At 39.7% G+C, this 17,500-nt stretch overlaps 1 pseudogene; it reads left to right on the forward strand.

The window, feature by feature from the left end:
* The first annotated feature begins 6 nt into the window (after positions 1–6).
* LOC124024899 overlaps positions 7–17,500 on the forward strand; it is a 48,114-nt pseudogene continuing 30,620 nt past the window's right edge.

Raw genomic sequence — 17,500 nt, forward strand, 5'->3', positions numbered from 1 at the left:
CTAGTGTGTCCTGATAAGTGTCATGCGTGTACGTGGGATGGTGAGTGTTGTCACGGCCAGTGTCTGGGTAGCTGTACTGAACCTAACACTGATTCGTCTTGCGCTGCCTGTCTCCACTACTACCACGAGGGGCGCTGCGTTCCAGACTGCCCCCCTGATACCTATAAGTTTGAAGGCTGGCGCTGCGTCACCCTGGACTTCTGCTCCAGCGTCCACCTGCCCGACTTCGACCGCTTCGTCATTCACAGAAGAGAGTGCATGTCTGACTGTCCTTCTGGATTCACACGCAACAAGAGCAAGAGGTGAGTGGGTTTTGTCTTCTTCAAAGTGTCCAGCAGATGGAGACAGAGGCTGTTATATAGCCATGGCTTTCTCCAATACTTGTCACTGAGACCTGTGGGATCAACTGTTCTCCTTAGTCTGAGTCCTTAGACAGACAATACAGGTGGTGGGTTTTGCTGCTCATCCAATCAAATGTTAGTTGTCACATGCGCCGAGTTCAACAGGTGTAGACATGACAGTTAAATGCTGACTTACAAGCCCTTAACCAACAGGTGTAGACATGACAGTTAAATGCTGACTTACAAGCCCTTAACCAACAGGTGTAGACATGACAGTTAAATGCTGACTTACAAGCCCTTAACCAACAGGTGTAGACATGACAGTTAAATGCTGACTTACAAGCCCTTAACCAACAGGTGTAGACATGACAGTTAAATGCTGACTTACAAGCCCTTAACCAACAGGTGTAGACCTCACAGTGAAATGCTGACTTACAAGCCCTTAACCAACAGGTGTAGACATGACAGTTAAATGCTGACTTACAAGCCTTTAACCAACAGGTGTAGACATGACAGTTAAATGCTGACTTACAAGCCCTTAACCAACAGGTGTAGACATGACAGTTAAATGCTGACTTACAAGCCCTTAACCAACAGGTGTTGACCTCACAGTGAAATGCTGACTTACAAGCCCTTAAATAAAATGCAGTTTTAAGAAAAATAAGTGTTAAAGTATTTACTAAAATAGTCTGAATTAAAAAAAGAAATTAAAAATAACAATTAAAAAGCAACAATAAAATAACAGTAGCGAGGCTTTATACAGGGGGTATAGAGTCAATGTGGAGGCTTTATACAGGGGCTATAGAGTCAATGTGGAGGCTTTATACAGGGGGTATAGAGTCAATGTGGAGGCTATATACAGGGGGTATAGAGTCAATGTGGAGGCTATATACAGGGGGTATAGAGTCAATGTGGAGGCTATATACAGGGGGTATAGAGTCAATGTGGAGGCTATATACAGGGGGTATAGAGTCAATGTGGAGGCTATATACAGGGGCTATAGAGTCAATGTGGAGGCTATATACAGGGGCTATAGAGTCAATGTGGAGGCTATATACAGGGGCTATAGAGTCAATGTGGAGGCTATATACAGGGGGTATAGAGTCAATGTGGAGGCTATATACAGGGGGTATAGAGTCAATGTGGAGGCTTTATACAGGGGCTATAGAGTCAATGTGGAGTATATACAGGGGGTATAGAGTCAATGTGGAGGCTATATACAGGGGGTATAGAGTCAATGTGGAGGCTATATACAGGGGTATAGAGTCAATGTGGAGGCTATATACAGGGGGTATAGAGTCAATGTGGAGGCTATATACAGGGGGTATAGAGTCAATGTGGAGGCTATATACAGGGGGTATAGAGTCAATGTGGAGGCTATATACAGGGGGTATAGAGTCAATGTGCGGGGGCACAGGTTAGTCGAGGTAATTGAGGTAATATGCACATGTAGGTAGAGTTAAAGTGACGATGCATAGATAATAAACAGAGTAGCAGCAGGGTAAGAATTGTGGTGGTGGGGGGGGGGGCAATGCAAATAGTCCGGGTAACCATATGATTAGATGTTCAGGAGTCTTATGGCTGGGGGTGGAAGGTGTTTTGAAGCCTCGTTGACTTGGCGCTCCGGTACTGCTTGCCATGCGGGAGCAGAGAGAACAGTCTGTCTTGGGTGACTGGAGTTTTTGGCAATTCTTTGGGCCTTCCTCTGACACCGCCTGGTATAGAGGTCCTGGATGGCAGGAAGCTTGGCCCCAGTGATGTACTGGGCCGTACGTACCACCCTCTATAGGGTCTTTCTCTGACACCGCCTGGTATAGAGGTCCTGGATGACAGGAAGCTTGGCCCCAGTGAGGTACTGTTCCGTACGCACTACCCTCTATAGGGTCTTCCTCTGACACCGCCTGGTATAGAGGTCCTGGATGACAGGAAGCTTGGCCCCAGTGAGGTACTGGGCCTTCCTCTGACACCGCCTGGTATAGAGGTCCTGGATGACAGGAAGCTTGGCCCCAGTGATGTACTGGGCCTTCCTCTGACACCGCCTGGTATAGAGGTCCTGGATGACAGGAAGTTTGGCCCCAGTGATGTACTGGGCCTTCCTCTGACACCGCCTGGTATAGAGGTCCTGGATGACAGGAAGCTTGGCCCCAGTGATGTACTGGGCCTTCCTCTGACACCGCCTGGTATAGAGGTCCTGGATGACAGGAAGCTTGGCCCCAGTGATGTACTGGGCCTTCCTCTGACACCGCCTGGTATAGAGGTCCTGGATGACAGGAAGCTTGGCCCCAGTGATGTACTGGGCCTTCCTCTGACACCGCCTGGTATAGAGGTCCTGGATGACAGGAAGCTTGGCCCCAGTGAGGTACTGTTCCGTACGCACTGCCCTCTATAGGGTCTTCCTCTGACACCGCCTGGTATAGAGGTCCTGGATGACAGGAAGCTTGGCCCCAGTGATGTACTGGGCCTTCCTCTGACACCGCCTGGTATAGAGGTCCTGGATGACAGGAAGCTTGGCCCCAGTGATGTACTGGGCCTTCCACTGACACCGCCTGGTATAGAGGTCCTGGATGACAGGAAGCTTGGCCCCAGTGAGGTACTGTTCCGTACGCACTGCCCTCTATAGGGTCTTCCTCTGACACCGCCTGGTATAGAGGTCCTGGATGACAGGAAGCTTGGCCCCAGTGATGTACTGGGCCGTACGTACGCTAAATCTTTTCAGTCTCCTGATGGGGAATAGGTTTTGTCATACCTTCTTCATGGCTGTCTTGGTGTGTTTGGACCATGATAGTTTATTGGTGATGTGGACACCAAGGAGCTTAACTCTCAACCTGCTCCACTACAGCCCCGTCGATGAGAATGGGGGTGTGCTCTGTCTCCATTTTCCTGTCGTCCACAATCGTCTCGATCACATTGAGGGAGAGGTTGTTGACCTGGCACCACACTGCCAGGTCTTTGACCTCCTCCCTGTAGGCTGTCTCTTTGTAGTTGGTGATCAGGCCTACCACTGTGTCGTCAGCAAACTTAATGATGGTGTTGGAGTGGGTTAACTGCCTGTTCAGGGGCAGAACGACAGATTTGTACCTTGTCAGCTCGGGTATTCGAACTTGCAACCTTTCGGTTACTAGTCCAACGCTCTAACCACTAGGCTACCCTGCCGCCCCAATTGTGTTGATGCGTGCCATGACCAGCCTTTGAAAGCCCTTTATGGCTACAGACATGAGTGCTAAGGGTTGGTAGTCATTTAGGCAGGTTGCCTTGGTGTTCTTGGGCACAGGACTATGGTAGTCTGCTTGAAACATGTTGGTATTGCAGACTCCGACAGGGAGAGGTTGAAAATGTCCGTGAAGACACTTGCCAGTTGGTCAACGTATGCTCGAAATGCACGTCGTGGTAATCTGTCTGGCCCTGCGGCCTTGTGAATGTTGGGATTCGAGATGGTCCGTGATCTGTTTGTTGACTTTGCTTTCGAAGACCTAAGATAGGCAGGGCAGAATGGATATAGGTCTGTAACAGTTTGAGTCCAGGGTGTCTCCCCCTTTGAAGAGGGGGATGACCGCGGCAGCTTTCAATCCTTGGGGATCTCAGACGATATGAAAGAGAGGTTGAACAGGCTGGTAATAGGGGTTGCGACAATGGCGGCAGATAGTTTCAGAAATAGAGGGTCCAGATTGTCAAGCCCAGCTGATTTGTATGGGTCGGGAGCTGTTGGCCGAGGTTGGAGTAGCCAGGAAGAAGTTTTCGATTATCATGGATTTATCAGTGGTTTTATCAGTGGTGACCGTGTTCCCTAGCCTCAGTGCAGTGGGCAGCTGGGAGGAGGTGCTCTTGTTATCCATGGACTATACAGCGTCCCAGAACTTTTTGGAGTTATTGGTTCCTGCGTGTATTGGTTCCTGACTTCCCTGAACAGTTGCATATCGCGGGGACTATTCGATGCTATTGCACTCTGCCACAGGATGTTTTTGTCCTGGTCGAGGGCAGTCAGGTCTGGAGTGAACCAAGGGCTGTATCTGTTCTTAGTTCTGCATTTTTTGAACGGAACATGTTTATCTAAGATGATGAGGAAGTTACTTTTAAAGAATGACCAGGCATCTTCAACTGACGGGATGAGGTCAATATCCTTCCAGGATACCCGGGCCAGGTCGATTAGAAAGGCCTGCTCGCAGAAGTGTTTTAGGGAGCGTTTGACAGTGATGAGGGGTGGTTGTTTGACCGCGGACCCGTAGCGGATACAGGCAATGAGGCAGTGATCGCTGAGATCCTGATTGAAGACAGTGGAGGGCCAGTTGGAGGGCCAGTTGGTCAGGATAATATCTATGAGGGTGCCCATGTTTACAGATTTAGGGTTGTACCTGGTGGGTTCCTTGATGATATGTGTGAGATTGAGGGCATCTAGCTTAGATTGTAGGATGGCAGGGGTGTTATTAAGCATATCCCAGTTTAGGTCACCTAACAGAACAAACTCTGAAGATAGATGGGGGGCGATCAATTCACATATGGTGTCCAGGGCGCAGCTGGGAGCTGAGGGGGTTCTATAACAGGCAGCAACAGTGAGAGACGTATTTCTGGAGAGATTAATTTTTTAAATTAGAAGTTCGATCTGTTTGGGTATAGACCTGGAAAGTAAGCCTGCAAAGTAATGTCAATCTCTGCAGTAGACTGCAACTCCTCCCCCTTTGGCAGTTCTATCTTGACGGAAAGTGTTATAGTTGGGTATGGAAATCTCAGAATTTTTGGTGGCCTTCCTAAGCCAGGATTCAGACACGGAAAGGACATCAGGGTTGGCAGAGTGTGCTAAAGCAGTGAGTAAAACAAACTTAGGGAGGAGGCTTCTGATGTTGACATGCATGAAACCAAGGCTTTTTCGATCACAGAAGTCAACAAATGAGGGTGCCTGGGGACATGCAGGGCCTGGGTTTACCTCCACATCACCCGCGGAACAGAGGAGGAGTAGTATGAGGGTGCGGCTAAAGGCTGTCAAAACTGGTCGCCTAGAGCGTTGGGGACAAAGAATAAAAGGAGCAGATTTCTGGGCGTGGTAGAATATATTCAGGGCATAATGCGCAGACAGGGGTATGGTGGGGTGCGGGTACGGCGGAGGTAAGCCCAGGCACTGGGTGACGATAAGAGAGGTTGTATCTCTGGACATTCTGGTTATAATGGGTGAGGTCACCGCATGTGTGGGAGGTGGGACAAAGGAGGTATCAGGGGTATGAAGAGTGGAACTAGGGGCTCCATTGTAAACTAAAACAATGATAACTAACCTGAACAACCGTATACAAGGCATATTGACATTTGAGAGAGACATACAGCGAGGCATACAGTAATCGCAGGTGTTGATTGGGAGAGCTAACTAAAACAACAGGTGAGACAACAACAGCTAATCAGCTAGCACAACAACAGCAGGTAAAATGGAGATGACTAGGCAGAGCGGGTCGGATTAACTACAGACAGAGCCTGTGTTCGCGGCTGGGGCCGACAGATAAAACATAAATAAACAGAATGGAGTACCGTGTTTAATGGACAGTCCAGCAGGCATCAGCTATGTAGTCAAGTGATCATCCAGGGGGCAGCAGTAGATGGAACAGGGAAGCCGCCACTACGCTAGCACGTGGGCGACACAGCGTTTAAAGTTAGTAGCCCGGGGGTGGTAGGGGGGGGTCTGCTCAGACGGAGGCCGGTTGAAGGCACAGCGGATGGAGTATTCGTCGCCGTAACCGACTTCAGTGGGCAAATGTTCACCTTCGATGGCCACTGGCATGCTGGAGAAATGTGCTCTTCTGGGATGAATCCCGGGTTTGAACTGTACCGGGCAGATGGCAGACAAGGTGTGGGCGAGCAGTTTGCTGATGTGAACATAGTGCCCCATGGTGGCGGTGGGGTTATGGTATGGGTAAATTGAATGCGCAGAGATACCATGACGAGATCATGATCAACTCATGCTGCCAAATATACCCTCGTGAAACTGACCATGCTACCGATCCTCTACTTTGGTGATGTCATCTATAAAATAGCCTCCAACACTCTAATCAACAAACTGGATGCAGTCTATCACAGTGCCATCCGTTTTGTCACCAAAGCCCCATACACTACCCACCACTGCGACCTGTACACTGTCGTTGGTTGGCCCTCGCTTCATACTCGTCGCCCAACTCACTGGCTACAGGTCATCTATAAGTCTCTGCTAGGTAAAGCCTTATCTCAGCTCACTGGTCACCATAGCAGCACCCACTCGTAGCACGCGCTCCAGCAGGTATATCTCACTGGTCACCCCCAAAGCCAATTCCTCCTTTGGTCGTCTTTCCTTCCAGTTCTCTGCTGCCAATGACTGGAACGAATTGCAAAAATCACTGAAGCTGGAGACTCACATCTCCCTCACTAGCTTAAAGCACCAGCTGTCAGATCAGCTTACAGATCAATGCACCTGTTCACAGCCCATCTGTAAACAGCCCATCTGTAAACAGCCCATCTATCTACCTACCTCATCCCCATACTGGTATTTATCTATTTATTTATTTAGCTCCTTTGCACCCCATCTCTACCTGCACATTCATCTTCTGCCGATCTATCACTCAAGTGTTTAATTGCTAAATTGTAATTACTTCGCCACTACGGCCTATTTATTGCCTTAACTTACCTCATTTGCACTCACTGTATATAGACTTTTCTTTTGTTCTATTGTATTATTGACGGTATGTTTTGTTTATTCCATGTGTAACTCTGTGTTGTTGTTTGTATCGGACTGCTTTGCTTTATCTTGGCCAGGTCACAGTTGTAAATGAGAACTTGTTCTCAACTAGCCTACCTGTTTAAATAAAGGTGTTCTCAACTAGCCTACCTGGTTAAATAAAGGTGTTCTCAACTAGCCTACCTGGTTAAATAAAGGTGTTCTCAACTAGCCTACCTGGTTAAATAAAGGTGTTCTCAACTAGCCTACCTGGTTAAATAAAGGTGTTCTCAACTAGCATACCTGGTTAAATAAAGGTGTTCTCAACTAGCCTACCTGGTTAAATAAAGGTGTTCTCAACTGGCCTACCTGGTTAAATAAAGGTGTTCTCAACTGGCCTACCTGGTTAAATAAAGGTGTTCTCAACTAGCCTACCTGGTTAAATAAAGGTGTTCTCAACTAGCCTACCTGGTTAAATACAGGTGTTCTCAACTAGCCTACCTGGTTAAATAAAGGTGTTCTCAACTAGCCTACCTGGTTAAATAAAAGTGAAATACATGTTTTTTTAAACTCTGTCAAGGAGATGTGTCGTGCTGCACGAGCCAAACGGTGGTCACACCAGATACTGACAGGTTTTCTGATCCACACCCCTATCTGTTTTAAACTGTTCTCTTTGACCAACAGATGCACATCTGTATTCCCAGTCCTGTGAAATCCATAGATTAGGACCTAATGAATTTATTACACTGATTTCCTTATGAACTGTAACTCAGTAGAATCTTTGAAATGGTTGGTTGCCTTTCTATTTTAGTTCAGTATACCTTGGTATGTTTTATATAACTGTCCCCATCTCCAGTATGTTCTGCAGTGCGTGTGACGGGCTATGTGGCAAGATCTGTGATGAGAAGGTCATTGACTCCGTGGACGCAGCCCAGTCTCTGAAGGGATGTACCGTCGTCAAGGGCAACCTACAAATCAACATCCGTAGAGGACGTAAGTACCTGTTATAGTACAGTTATATATCACTACCTGTTATAGTAGGGTATATTATATATATCACTACCTGTTATAGTAGGGTATATTATATATCACTACCTGTTATAGTACAGTTATATATCACTACCTGTTATAGTACAGTTATATATCACTACCTGTTATAGTACAGTTATATATCACTACCTGTTATAGTAGGGTATATTATATATCACTACCTGTTATAGTAGGGTATATTATATATCACTACCTGTTATAGTACAGTTATATATCACTACCTGTTATAGTACAGTTATATATCACTACCTGTTATAGTACAGTTATATATCACTACCTGTTATAGTACAGTTATATATCACTACCTGTTATAGTACAGTTATATATCACTACCTGTTATAGTAGGGTATATTATATATCACTACCTGTTATAGTACAGTTATATATCACTACCTGTTATAGTACAGTTATATATCACTACCTGTTATAGTAGGGTATATTATATATCACTACCTGTTATAGTAGGGTATATTATATATCACTACCTGTTATAGTACAGTTATATATCACTACCTGTTATAGTACAGTTATATATCACTACCTGTTATAGTACAGTTATATATCACTACCTGTTATAGTACAGTTATATATCACTACCTGTTATAGTAGGGTATATTATATATCACTACCTGTTATAGTAGGGTATATTATATATCACTACCTGTTATAGTACAGTTATATATCACTACCTGTTATAGTACAGTTATATATCACTACCTGTTATAGTACAGTTATATATCACTACCTGTTATAGTACAGTTATATATCACTACCTGTTATAGTAGTTATATATCACTACCTGTTATAGTAGTTATATATCACTACCTGTTATAGTAGTTATATATCACTACCTGTTATAGTAGTTATATATCACTACCTGTTATAGTAGTTATATATCACTACCTGTTATAGTAGTTATATATCACTACCTGTTATAGTACAGTTATATATCACTACCTGTTATAGTACAGTTATATATCACTACCTGTTATAGTACAGTTATATATCACTACCTGTTATAGTACAGTTATATATCACTACCTGTTATAGTAGTTATATATCACTACCTGTTATAGTACAGTTATATATCACTACCTGTTATAGTACAGTTATATATCACTACCTGTTATAGTACAGTTATATATCACTACCTGTTATAGTACAGTTATATATCACTACCTGTTATAGTACAGTTATATATCACTACCTGTTATAGTACAGTTATATATCACTACCTGTTATAGTACAGTTATATATCACTACCTGTTATAGTACAGTTATATATCACTACCTGTTATAGTACGGTTATATATCACTACCTGTTATAGTACAGTTATATATCACTACCTGTTATAGTACGGTATATTATATATATCACTACCTGTTATAGTACAGTTATATATCACTACCTGTTATAGTAGTTATATATCACTACCTGTTATAGTACAGTTATATATCACTACCTGTTATAGTACAGTTATATATCACGACCTGTTATAGTACAGTTATATATCACGACCTGTTATAGTACAGTTATATATCACGACCTGTTATAGTACAGTTATATATCACGACCTGTTATAGTACAGTTATATATCACGACCTGTTATAGTACAGTTATATATCACGACCTGTTATAGTACAGTTATATATCACGACCTGTTATAGTACAGTTATATATCACGACCTGTTATAGTACAGTTATATATCACGACCTGTTATAGTACAGTTATATATCACGACCTGTTATAGTACAGTTATATATCACTACCTGTTATAGTACAGTTATATATCACTACCTGTTATAGTACAGTTATATATCACTACCTGTTATAGTACAGTTATATATCACTACCTGTTATAGTACGGTATATTATATATCACTACCTGTTATAGTACGGTATATTATATATCACTACCTGTTATAGTACGGTATATTATATATCACTACCTGTTATAGTACGGTATATTATATATCACTACCTGTTATAGTACGGTATATTATATATCACTACCTGTTATAGTACGGTATATTATATATCACTACCTGTTATAGTACGGTATATTATATATCACTACCTGTTATAGTACGGTATATTATATATCACTACCTGTTATAGTACGGTATATTATATATCACTACCTGTTATAGTACGGTATATTATATATCACTACCTGTTATAGTACGGTATATTATATATCACTACCTGTTATAGTACGGTATATTATATATCACTACCTGTTATAGTACGGTATATTATATATCACTACCTGTTATAGTACGGTATATTATATATCACTACCTGTTATAGTACGGTATATTATATATCACTACCTGTTATAGTACGGTATATTATATATCACTACCTGTTATAGTACGGTATATTATATATCACTACCTGTTATAGTACGGTATATTATATATCACTACCTGTTATAGTACGGTATATTATATATCACTACCTGTTATAGTACGGTATATTATATATCACTACCTGTTATAGTACGGTATATTATATATCACTACCTGTTATAGTACGGTATATTATATATCACTACCTGTTATAGTACGGTATATTATATATCACTACCTGTTATAGTACGGTATATTATATATCACTACCTGTTATAGTACAGTTATATATCACTACCTGTTATAGTACAGTTATATATCACTACCTGTTATAGTACAGTTATATATCACTACCTGTTATAGTACGGTATATTATATATCACTACCTGTTATAGTACGGTATATTATATATCACTACCTGTTATAGTACGGTATATTATATATCACTACCTGTTATAGTACGGTATATTATATATCACTACCTGTTATAGTACGGTATATTATATATCACTACCTGTTATAGTACGGTATATTATATATCACTACCTGTTATAGTACGGGTATATTATATATATCACTACCTGTTATAGTACGGGTATATTATATATATCACTACCTGTTATAGTACAGTTATATATCACTACCTGTTATAGTACGGTTATATATCACTACCTGTTATAGTACAGTTATATATCACTACCTGTTATAGTACAGTTATATATCACTACCTGTTATAGTAGGGTATATTATATATCACTACCTGTTATAGTAGGGTATATTATATATCACTACCTGTTATAGTACAGTTATATATCACTACCTGTTATAGTACAGTTATATATCACTACCTGTTATAGTACGGTATATTATATATCACTACCTGTTATAGTACGGTATATTATATATCACTACCTGTTATAGTACGGTATATTATATATCACTACCTGTTATAGTACGGTATATTATATATCACTACCTGTTATAGTACGGTATATTATATATCACTACCTGTTATAGTACGGTATATTATATATCACTACCTGTTATAGTACGGTATATTATATATCACTACCTGTTATAGTACGGTATATTATATATCACTACCTGTTATAGTACGGTATATTATATATCACTACCTGTTATAGTACAGTTATATATCACTACCTGTTATAGTAGTTATATATCACTACCTGTTATAGTACGGTATATTATATATATCACTACCTGTTATAGTACAGTTATATATCACTACCTGTTATAGTACGGTATATTATATATATCACTACATGTTATAGTACAGTTATAGATCACTACCTGTTATAGTACAGTTATAGATCACTACCTGTTATAGTACAGTTATAGATCACTACCTGTTATAGTACAGTTATAGATCACTACCTGTTATAGTACAGTTATATATCACTACCTGTTATAGTAGTTATATATCACTACCTGTTATAGTACAGTTATATATCACTACCTGTTATAGTAGTTATATATCACTACCTGTTATAGTACAGTTATATATCACTACCTGTTATAGTACAGTTATATATCACGACCTGTTATAGTACAGTTATATATCACGACCTGTTATAGTACAGTTATATATCACGACCTGTTATAGTACAGTTATATATCACGACCTGTTATAGTACAGTTATATATCACGACCTGTTATAGTACAGTTATATATCACGACCTGTTATAGTACAGTTATATATCACGACCTGTTATAGTACAGTTATATATCACGACCTGTTATAGTACAGTTATATATCACGACCTGTTATAGTACAGTTATATATCACGACCTGTTATAGTACAGTTATATATCACTACCTGTTATAGTACAGTTATATATCACTACCTGTTATAGTACAGTTATATATCACTACCTGTTATAGTACAGTTATATATCACTACCTGTTATAGTACAGTTATATATCACTACCTGTTATAGTACAGTTATATATCACTACCTGTTATAGTACAGTTATATATCACTACCTGTTATAGTACAGTTATATATCACTACCTGTTATAGTACAGTTATATATCACTACCTGTTATAGTACAGTTATATATCACTACCTGTTATAGTACGGTATATTATATATCACTACCTGTTATAGTACGGTATATTATATATCACTACCTGTTATAGTACGGTATATTATATATCACTACCTGTTATAGTACGGTATATTATATATCACTACCTGTTATAGTACAGTTATATATCACTACCTGTTATAGTACAGTTATATATCACTACCTGTTATAGTACGGTATATTATATATCACTACCTGTTATAGTACGGTATATTATATATCACTACCTGTTATAGTACAGTTATATATCACTACCTGTTATAGTACGGTATATTATATATCACTACCTGTTATAGTACGGTATATTATATATCACTACCTGTTATAGTACAGTTATATATCACTACCTGTTATAGTAGTTATATATCACTACCTGTTATAGTATGGGTATATTATATATATCACTACCTGTTATAGTATGGGTATATATCACTACCTGTTATAGTACAGTTATATATCACTACCTGTTATAGTACAGTTATATATCACTACCTGTTATAGTACAGTTATATATCACTACCTGTTATAGTAGGGTATATTATATATCACTACCTGTTATAGTACAGTTATATATCACTGCCTGTTATAGTAGTTATATATCACTGCCTGTTATAGTAGTTATATATCACTACCTGTTATAGTACAGTTATATATCACTACCTGTTATAGTACAGTTATATATCACTACCTGTTATAGTACAGTTATATATCACTACCTGTTATAGTACAGTTATATATCACTACCTGTTATAGTACAGTTATATATCACTACCTGTTATAGTAGGGTATATTATATATCACTACCTGTTATAGTAGGGTATATTATATATCACTACCTGTTATAGTACAGTTATATATCACTACCTGTTATAGTAGTTATATATCACTACCTGTTATAGTACAGTTATATATCACTACCTGTTATAGTACAGTTATATATCACTACCTGTTATAGTACAGTTATATATCACTACCTGTTATAGTACAGTTATATATCACTACCTGTTATAGTACGGTATATTATATATCACTACCTGTTATAGTACGGTATATTATATATCACTACCTGTTATAGTAGGGTATATATCACTACCTGTTATAGTACAGTTATATATCACTGCCTGTTATAGTAGTTATATATCACTACCTGTTATAGTACAGTTATATATCACTACCTGTTATAGTACAGTTATATATCACTACCTGTTATAGTACAGTTATATATCACTACCTGTTATAGTACAGTTATATATCACTACCTGTTATAGTACAGTTATATATCACTACCTGTTATAGTAGGGTATATTACATATCACTACCTGTTATAGTACAGTTATATATCACTACCTGTTATAGTACAGTTATATATCACTACCTGTTATAGTAGGGTATATTATATATCACTACCTGTTATAGTACGGTATATTATATATATCACTACCTGTTATAGTACAGTTATATATCACTACCTGTTATAGTACAGTTATAGATCACTACCTGTTATAGTACAGTTATAGATCACTACCTGTTATAGTAGTTATATATCACTACCTGTTATAGTAGTTATATATCACTACCTGTTATAGTACAGTTATATATCACTACCTGTTATAGTACAGTTATATATCACTACCTGTTATAGTACAGTTATATATCACTACCTGTTATAGTACAGTTATATATCACTACCTGTTATAGTACGGTTATATATCACTACCTGTTATAGTACGGTTATATATCACTACCTGTTATAGTACAGTTATATATCACTACCTGTTATAGTACAGTTATATATCACTACCTGTTATAGTACGGTATATTATATATATCACTACCTGTTATAGTACGGTATATTATATATATCACTACCTGTTATAGTACAGTTATATATCACTACCTGTTATAGTACAGTTATATATCACTACCTGTTATAGTACAGTTATATATCACTACCTGTTATAGTACAGTTATATATCACTACCTGTTATAGTACAGTTATATATCACTACCTGTTATAGTACGGTATATTATATATATATCACTACCTGTTATAGTACAGTTATAGATCACTACCTGTTATAGTACAGTTATAGATCACTACCTGTTATAGTACGGTATATTATATATCACTACCTGTTATAGTACGGTATATTATATATCACTACCTGTTATAGTACGGTATATTATATATCACTACCTGTTATAGTACGGTATATTATATATCACTACCTGTTATAGTACGGTATATTATATATCACTACCTGTTATAGTACGGTATATTATATATCACTACCTGTTATAGTACGGTATATTATATATCACTACCTGTTATAGTACAGTTATATATCACTACCTGTTATAGTACAGTTATATATCACTACCTGTTATAGTACAGTTATATATCACTACCTGTTATAGTACAGTTATATATCACTACCTGTTATAGTACGGTATATTATATATCACTACCTGTTATAGTAGGGTATATTATATATCACTACCTGTTATAGTAGGGTATATTATATATCACTACCTGTTATAGTAGGGTATATTATATATCACTACCTGTTATAGTACAGTTATATATCACTACCTGTTATAGTACAGTTATATATCACTACCTGTTATAGTACAGTTATATATCACTACCTGTTATAGTACAGTTATATATCACTACCTGTTATAGTACGGTTATATATCACCTGTTATAGTACGGTTATATATCACCTGTTATAGTACAGTTATATATCACTACCTGTTATAGTAGGGTATATTATATATCACTACCTGTTATAGTATAGTTATATATCACTACCTGTTATAGTACAGTTATATATCACTACCTGTTATAGTACAGTTATATATCACTACCTGTTATAGTACAGTTATATATCACTACCTGTTATAGTACAGTTATATATCACTACCTGTTATAGTACAGTTATATATCACTACCTGTTATAGTACAGTTATATATCACTACCTGTTATAGTACAGTTATATATCACTACCTGTTATAGTACAGTTATATATCACTACCTGTTATAGTACAGTTATATATCACTACCTGTTATAGTACAGTTATATATCACTACCTGTTATAGTACAGTTATATATCACTACCTGTTATAGTACAGTTATATATCACTACCTGTTATAGTACGGTTATATATCACTACCTGTTATAGTACAGTTATATATCACTACCTGTTATAGTAGTTATATATCACTACCTTCTGTAGCTCAGTTGGTAGAGCATGGCGCTTGTAACGCCAGGGTAGTGGGTTCGATCCCCGGGACCACCCATACGTAGAATGTATGCACACATGACTGTAAGTCGCTTTGGATAAAAGCGTCTGCTAAATGGCATATATATAGAGAACAGTGACAGGCAACGATCCTAACTCCTGTCTCCTCTCCTCCTCTAGAGAACAGTGACAGGCAACGATCCTAACTCCTGTCTCCTCTCCTCCTCTAGAGAACAGTGACAGGCAACGATCCTAACTCCTGTCTCCTCTCCTCCTCTAGAGAACAGTGACAGGCAACGATCCTAACTCCTGTCTCCTCCTCTAGAGAACAGTGACAGGCAACGATCCTAACTCCTGTCTCCTCTCCTCCTCTAGAGAACAGTGACAGGCAACGATCCTAACTCCTGTCTCCTCCTCTAGAGAACAGTGACAGGCAACGATCCTAACTCCTGTCTCCTCCTCTAGAGAACAGTGACAGGCAACGATCCTAACTCCTGTCTCCTCTCCTCCTCTAGAGAACAGTGACAGGCAACGATCCTAACTCCTGTCTCCTCTCCTCCTCTAGAGAACAGTGACAGGCAACGATCCTAACTCCTTTCTCTGTCTCCTCCTCTAGAGAACAGTGACAGGCAACGATCCTAACTCCTGTCTCCTCCTCTAGAGAACAGTGACAGGCAACGATCCTAACTCCTGTCTCCTCTCCTCCTCTGGAGAACAGTGACAGGCAACTATCCTAACTCCGGTCTCTGTCTCCTCCTCTAGAGAACAGTGACAGGCAACGATCCTAACTCCTGTCTCCTCCTCTAGAGAACAGTGACAGGCAACGATCCTAACTCCTGTCTCCTCTCCTCTAGAGAACAGTGACAGGCAACGATCCTAACTCCTGTCTCTGTCTCCTCCTCTAGAGAACAGTGACAGGCAACTATCCTAACTCCTGTCTCCTCTCCTCTAGAGAACAGTGACAGGCAACTATCCTAACTCCTGTCTCCTCTCCTCCTCTAGAGAACAGTGACAGGCAACGATCCTAACTCCTGTCTCCTCCTCCTCCTCTAGAGAACAGTGACAGGCAACGATCCTAACTCCTGTCTCTGTCTCCTCCTCTAGAGAACAGTGACAGGCAACGATCCTAACTCCTGTCTCTGTCTCCTCCTCTAGAGAACAGTGACGGGCAACGATCCTAACTCCTGTCTCTGTCTCCTCCTCTGGAGAACAGTGACGGGCAACGATCCTAACTCCTGTCTCCTCCTCCTCCTCTGGAGAACAGTGACAGGCAACGATCCTAACTCCTGTCTCTTCCCCTCCTCTAGAGAACATAGTGTCTGAGCTGGAGAGTTTCATGGGATTGATCCAGACAGTGACTGGCTACGTGAGAATCAGACACTCTCAGACGCTGGGCTCCCTGTCCTTCCTCAAGAGCCTCCGCTACATCAATGGAGAGGATCTGATGGATGAGTATGTTACCACATTATTATGGACCCTCATTCATCCTCATCCTCATTCATCCTCATCCTCATTCATCCTCATCCTCATTCATCCTCATCCTCATTCATCCTCATCCTCATTCATCCTCATCCTCATTCATCCTCATCCTCATTCATCCTCATCCTCATTCATCCTCATCCTCATTCATCCTCATCCTCATTCATCCTCATCCTCGTTCATCCTCATCCTCGTTCCCCAGCTACCACTACTACTACTGCTACTACTACTACTGCTACTGCTACTGCTA

This window comes from Oncorhynchus gorbuscha, unplaced genomic scaffold (genome assembly GCF_021184085.1).
Source record: "Oncorhynchus gorbuscha isolate QuinsamMale2020 ecotype Even-year unplaced genomic scaffold, OgorEven_v1.0 Un_scaffold_2053, whole genome shotgun sequence".
NCBI classification, from domain to species: domain Eukaryota; kingdom Metazoa; phylum Chordata; class Actinopteri; order Salmoniformes; family Salmonidae; genus Oncorhynchus; species Oncorhynchus gorbuscha.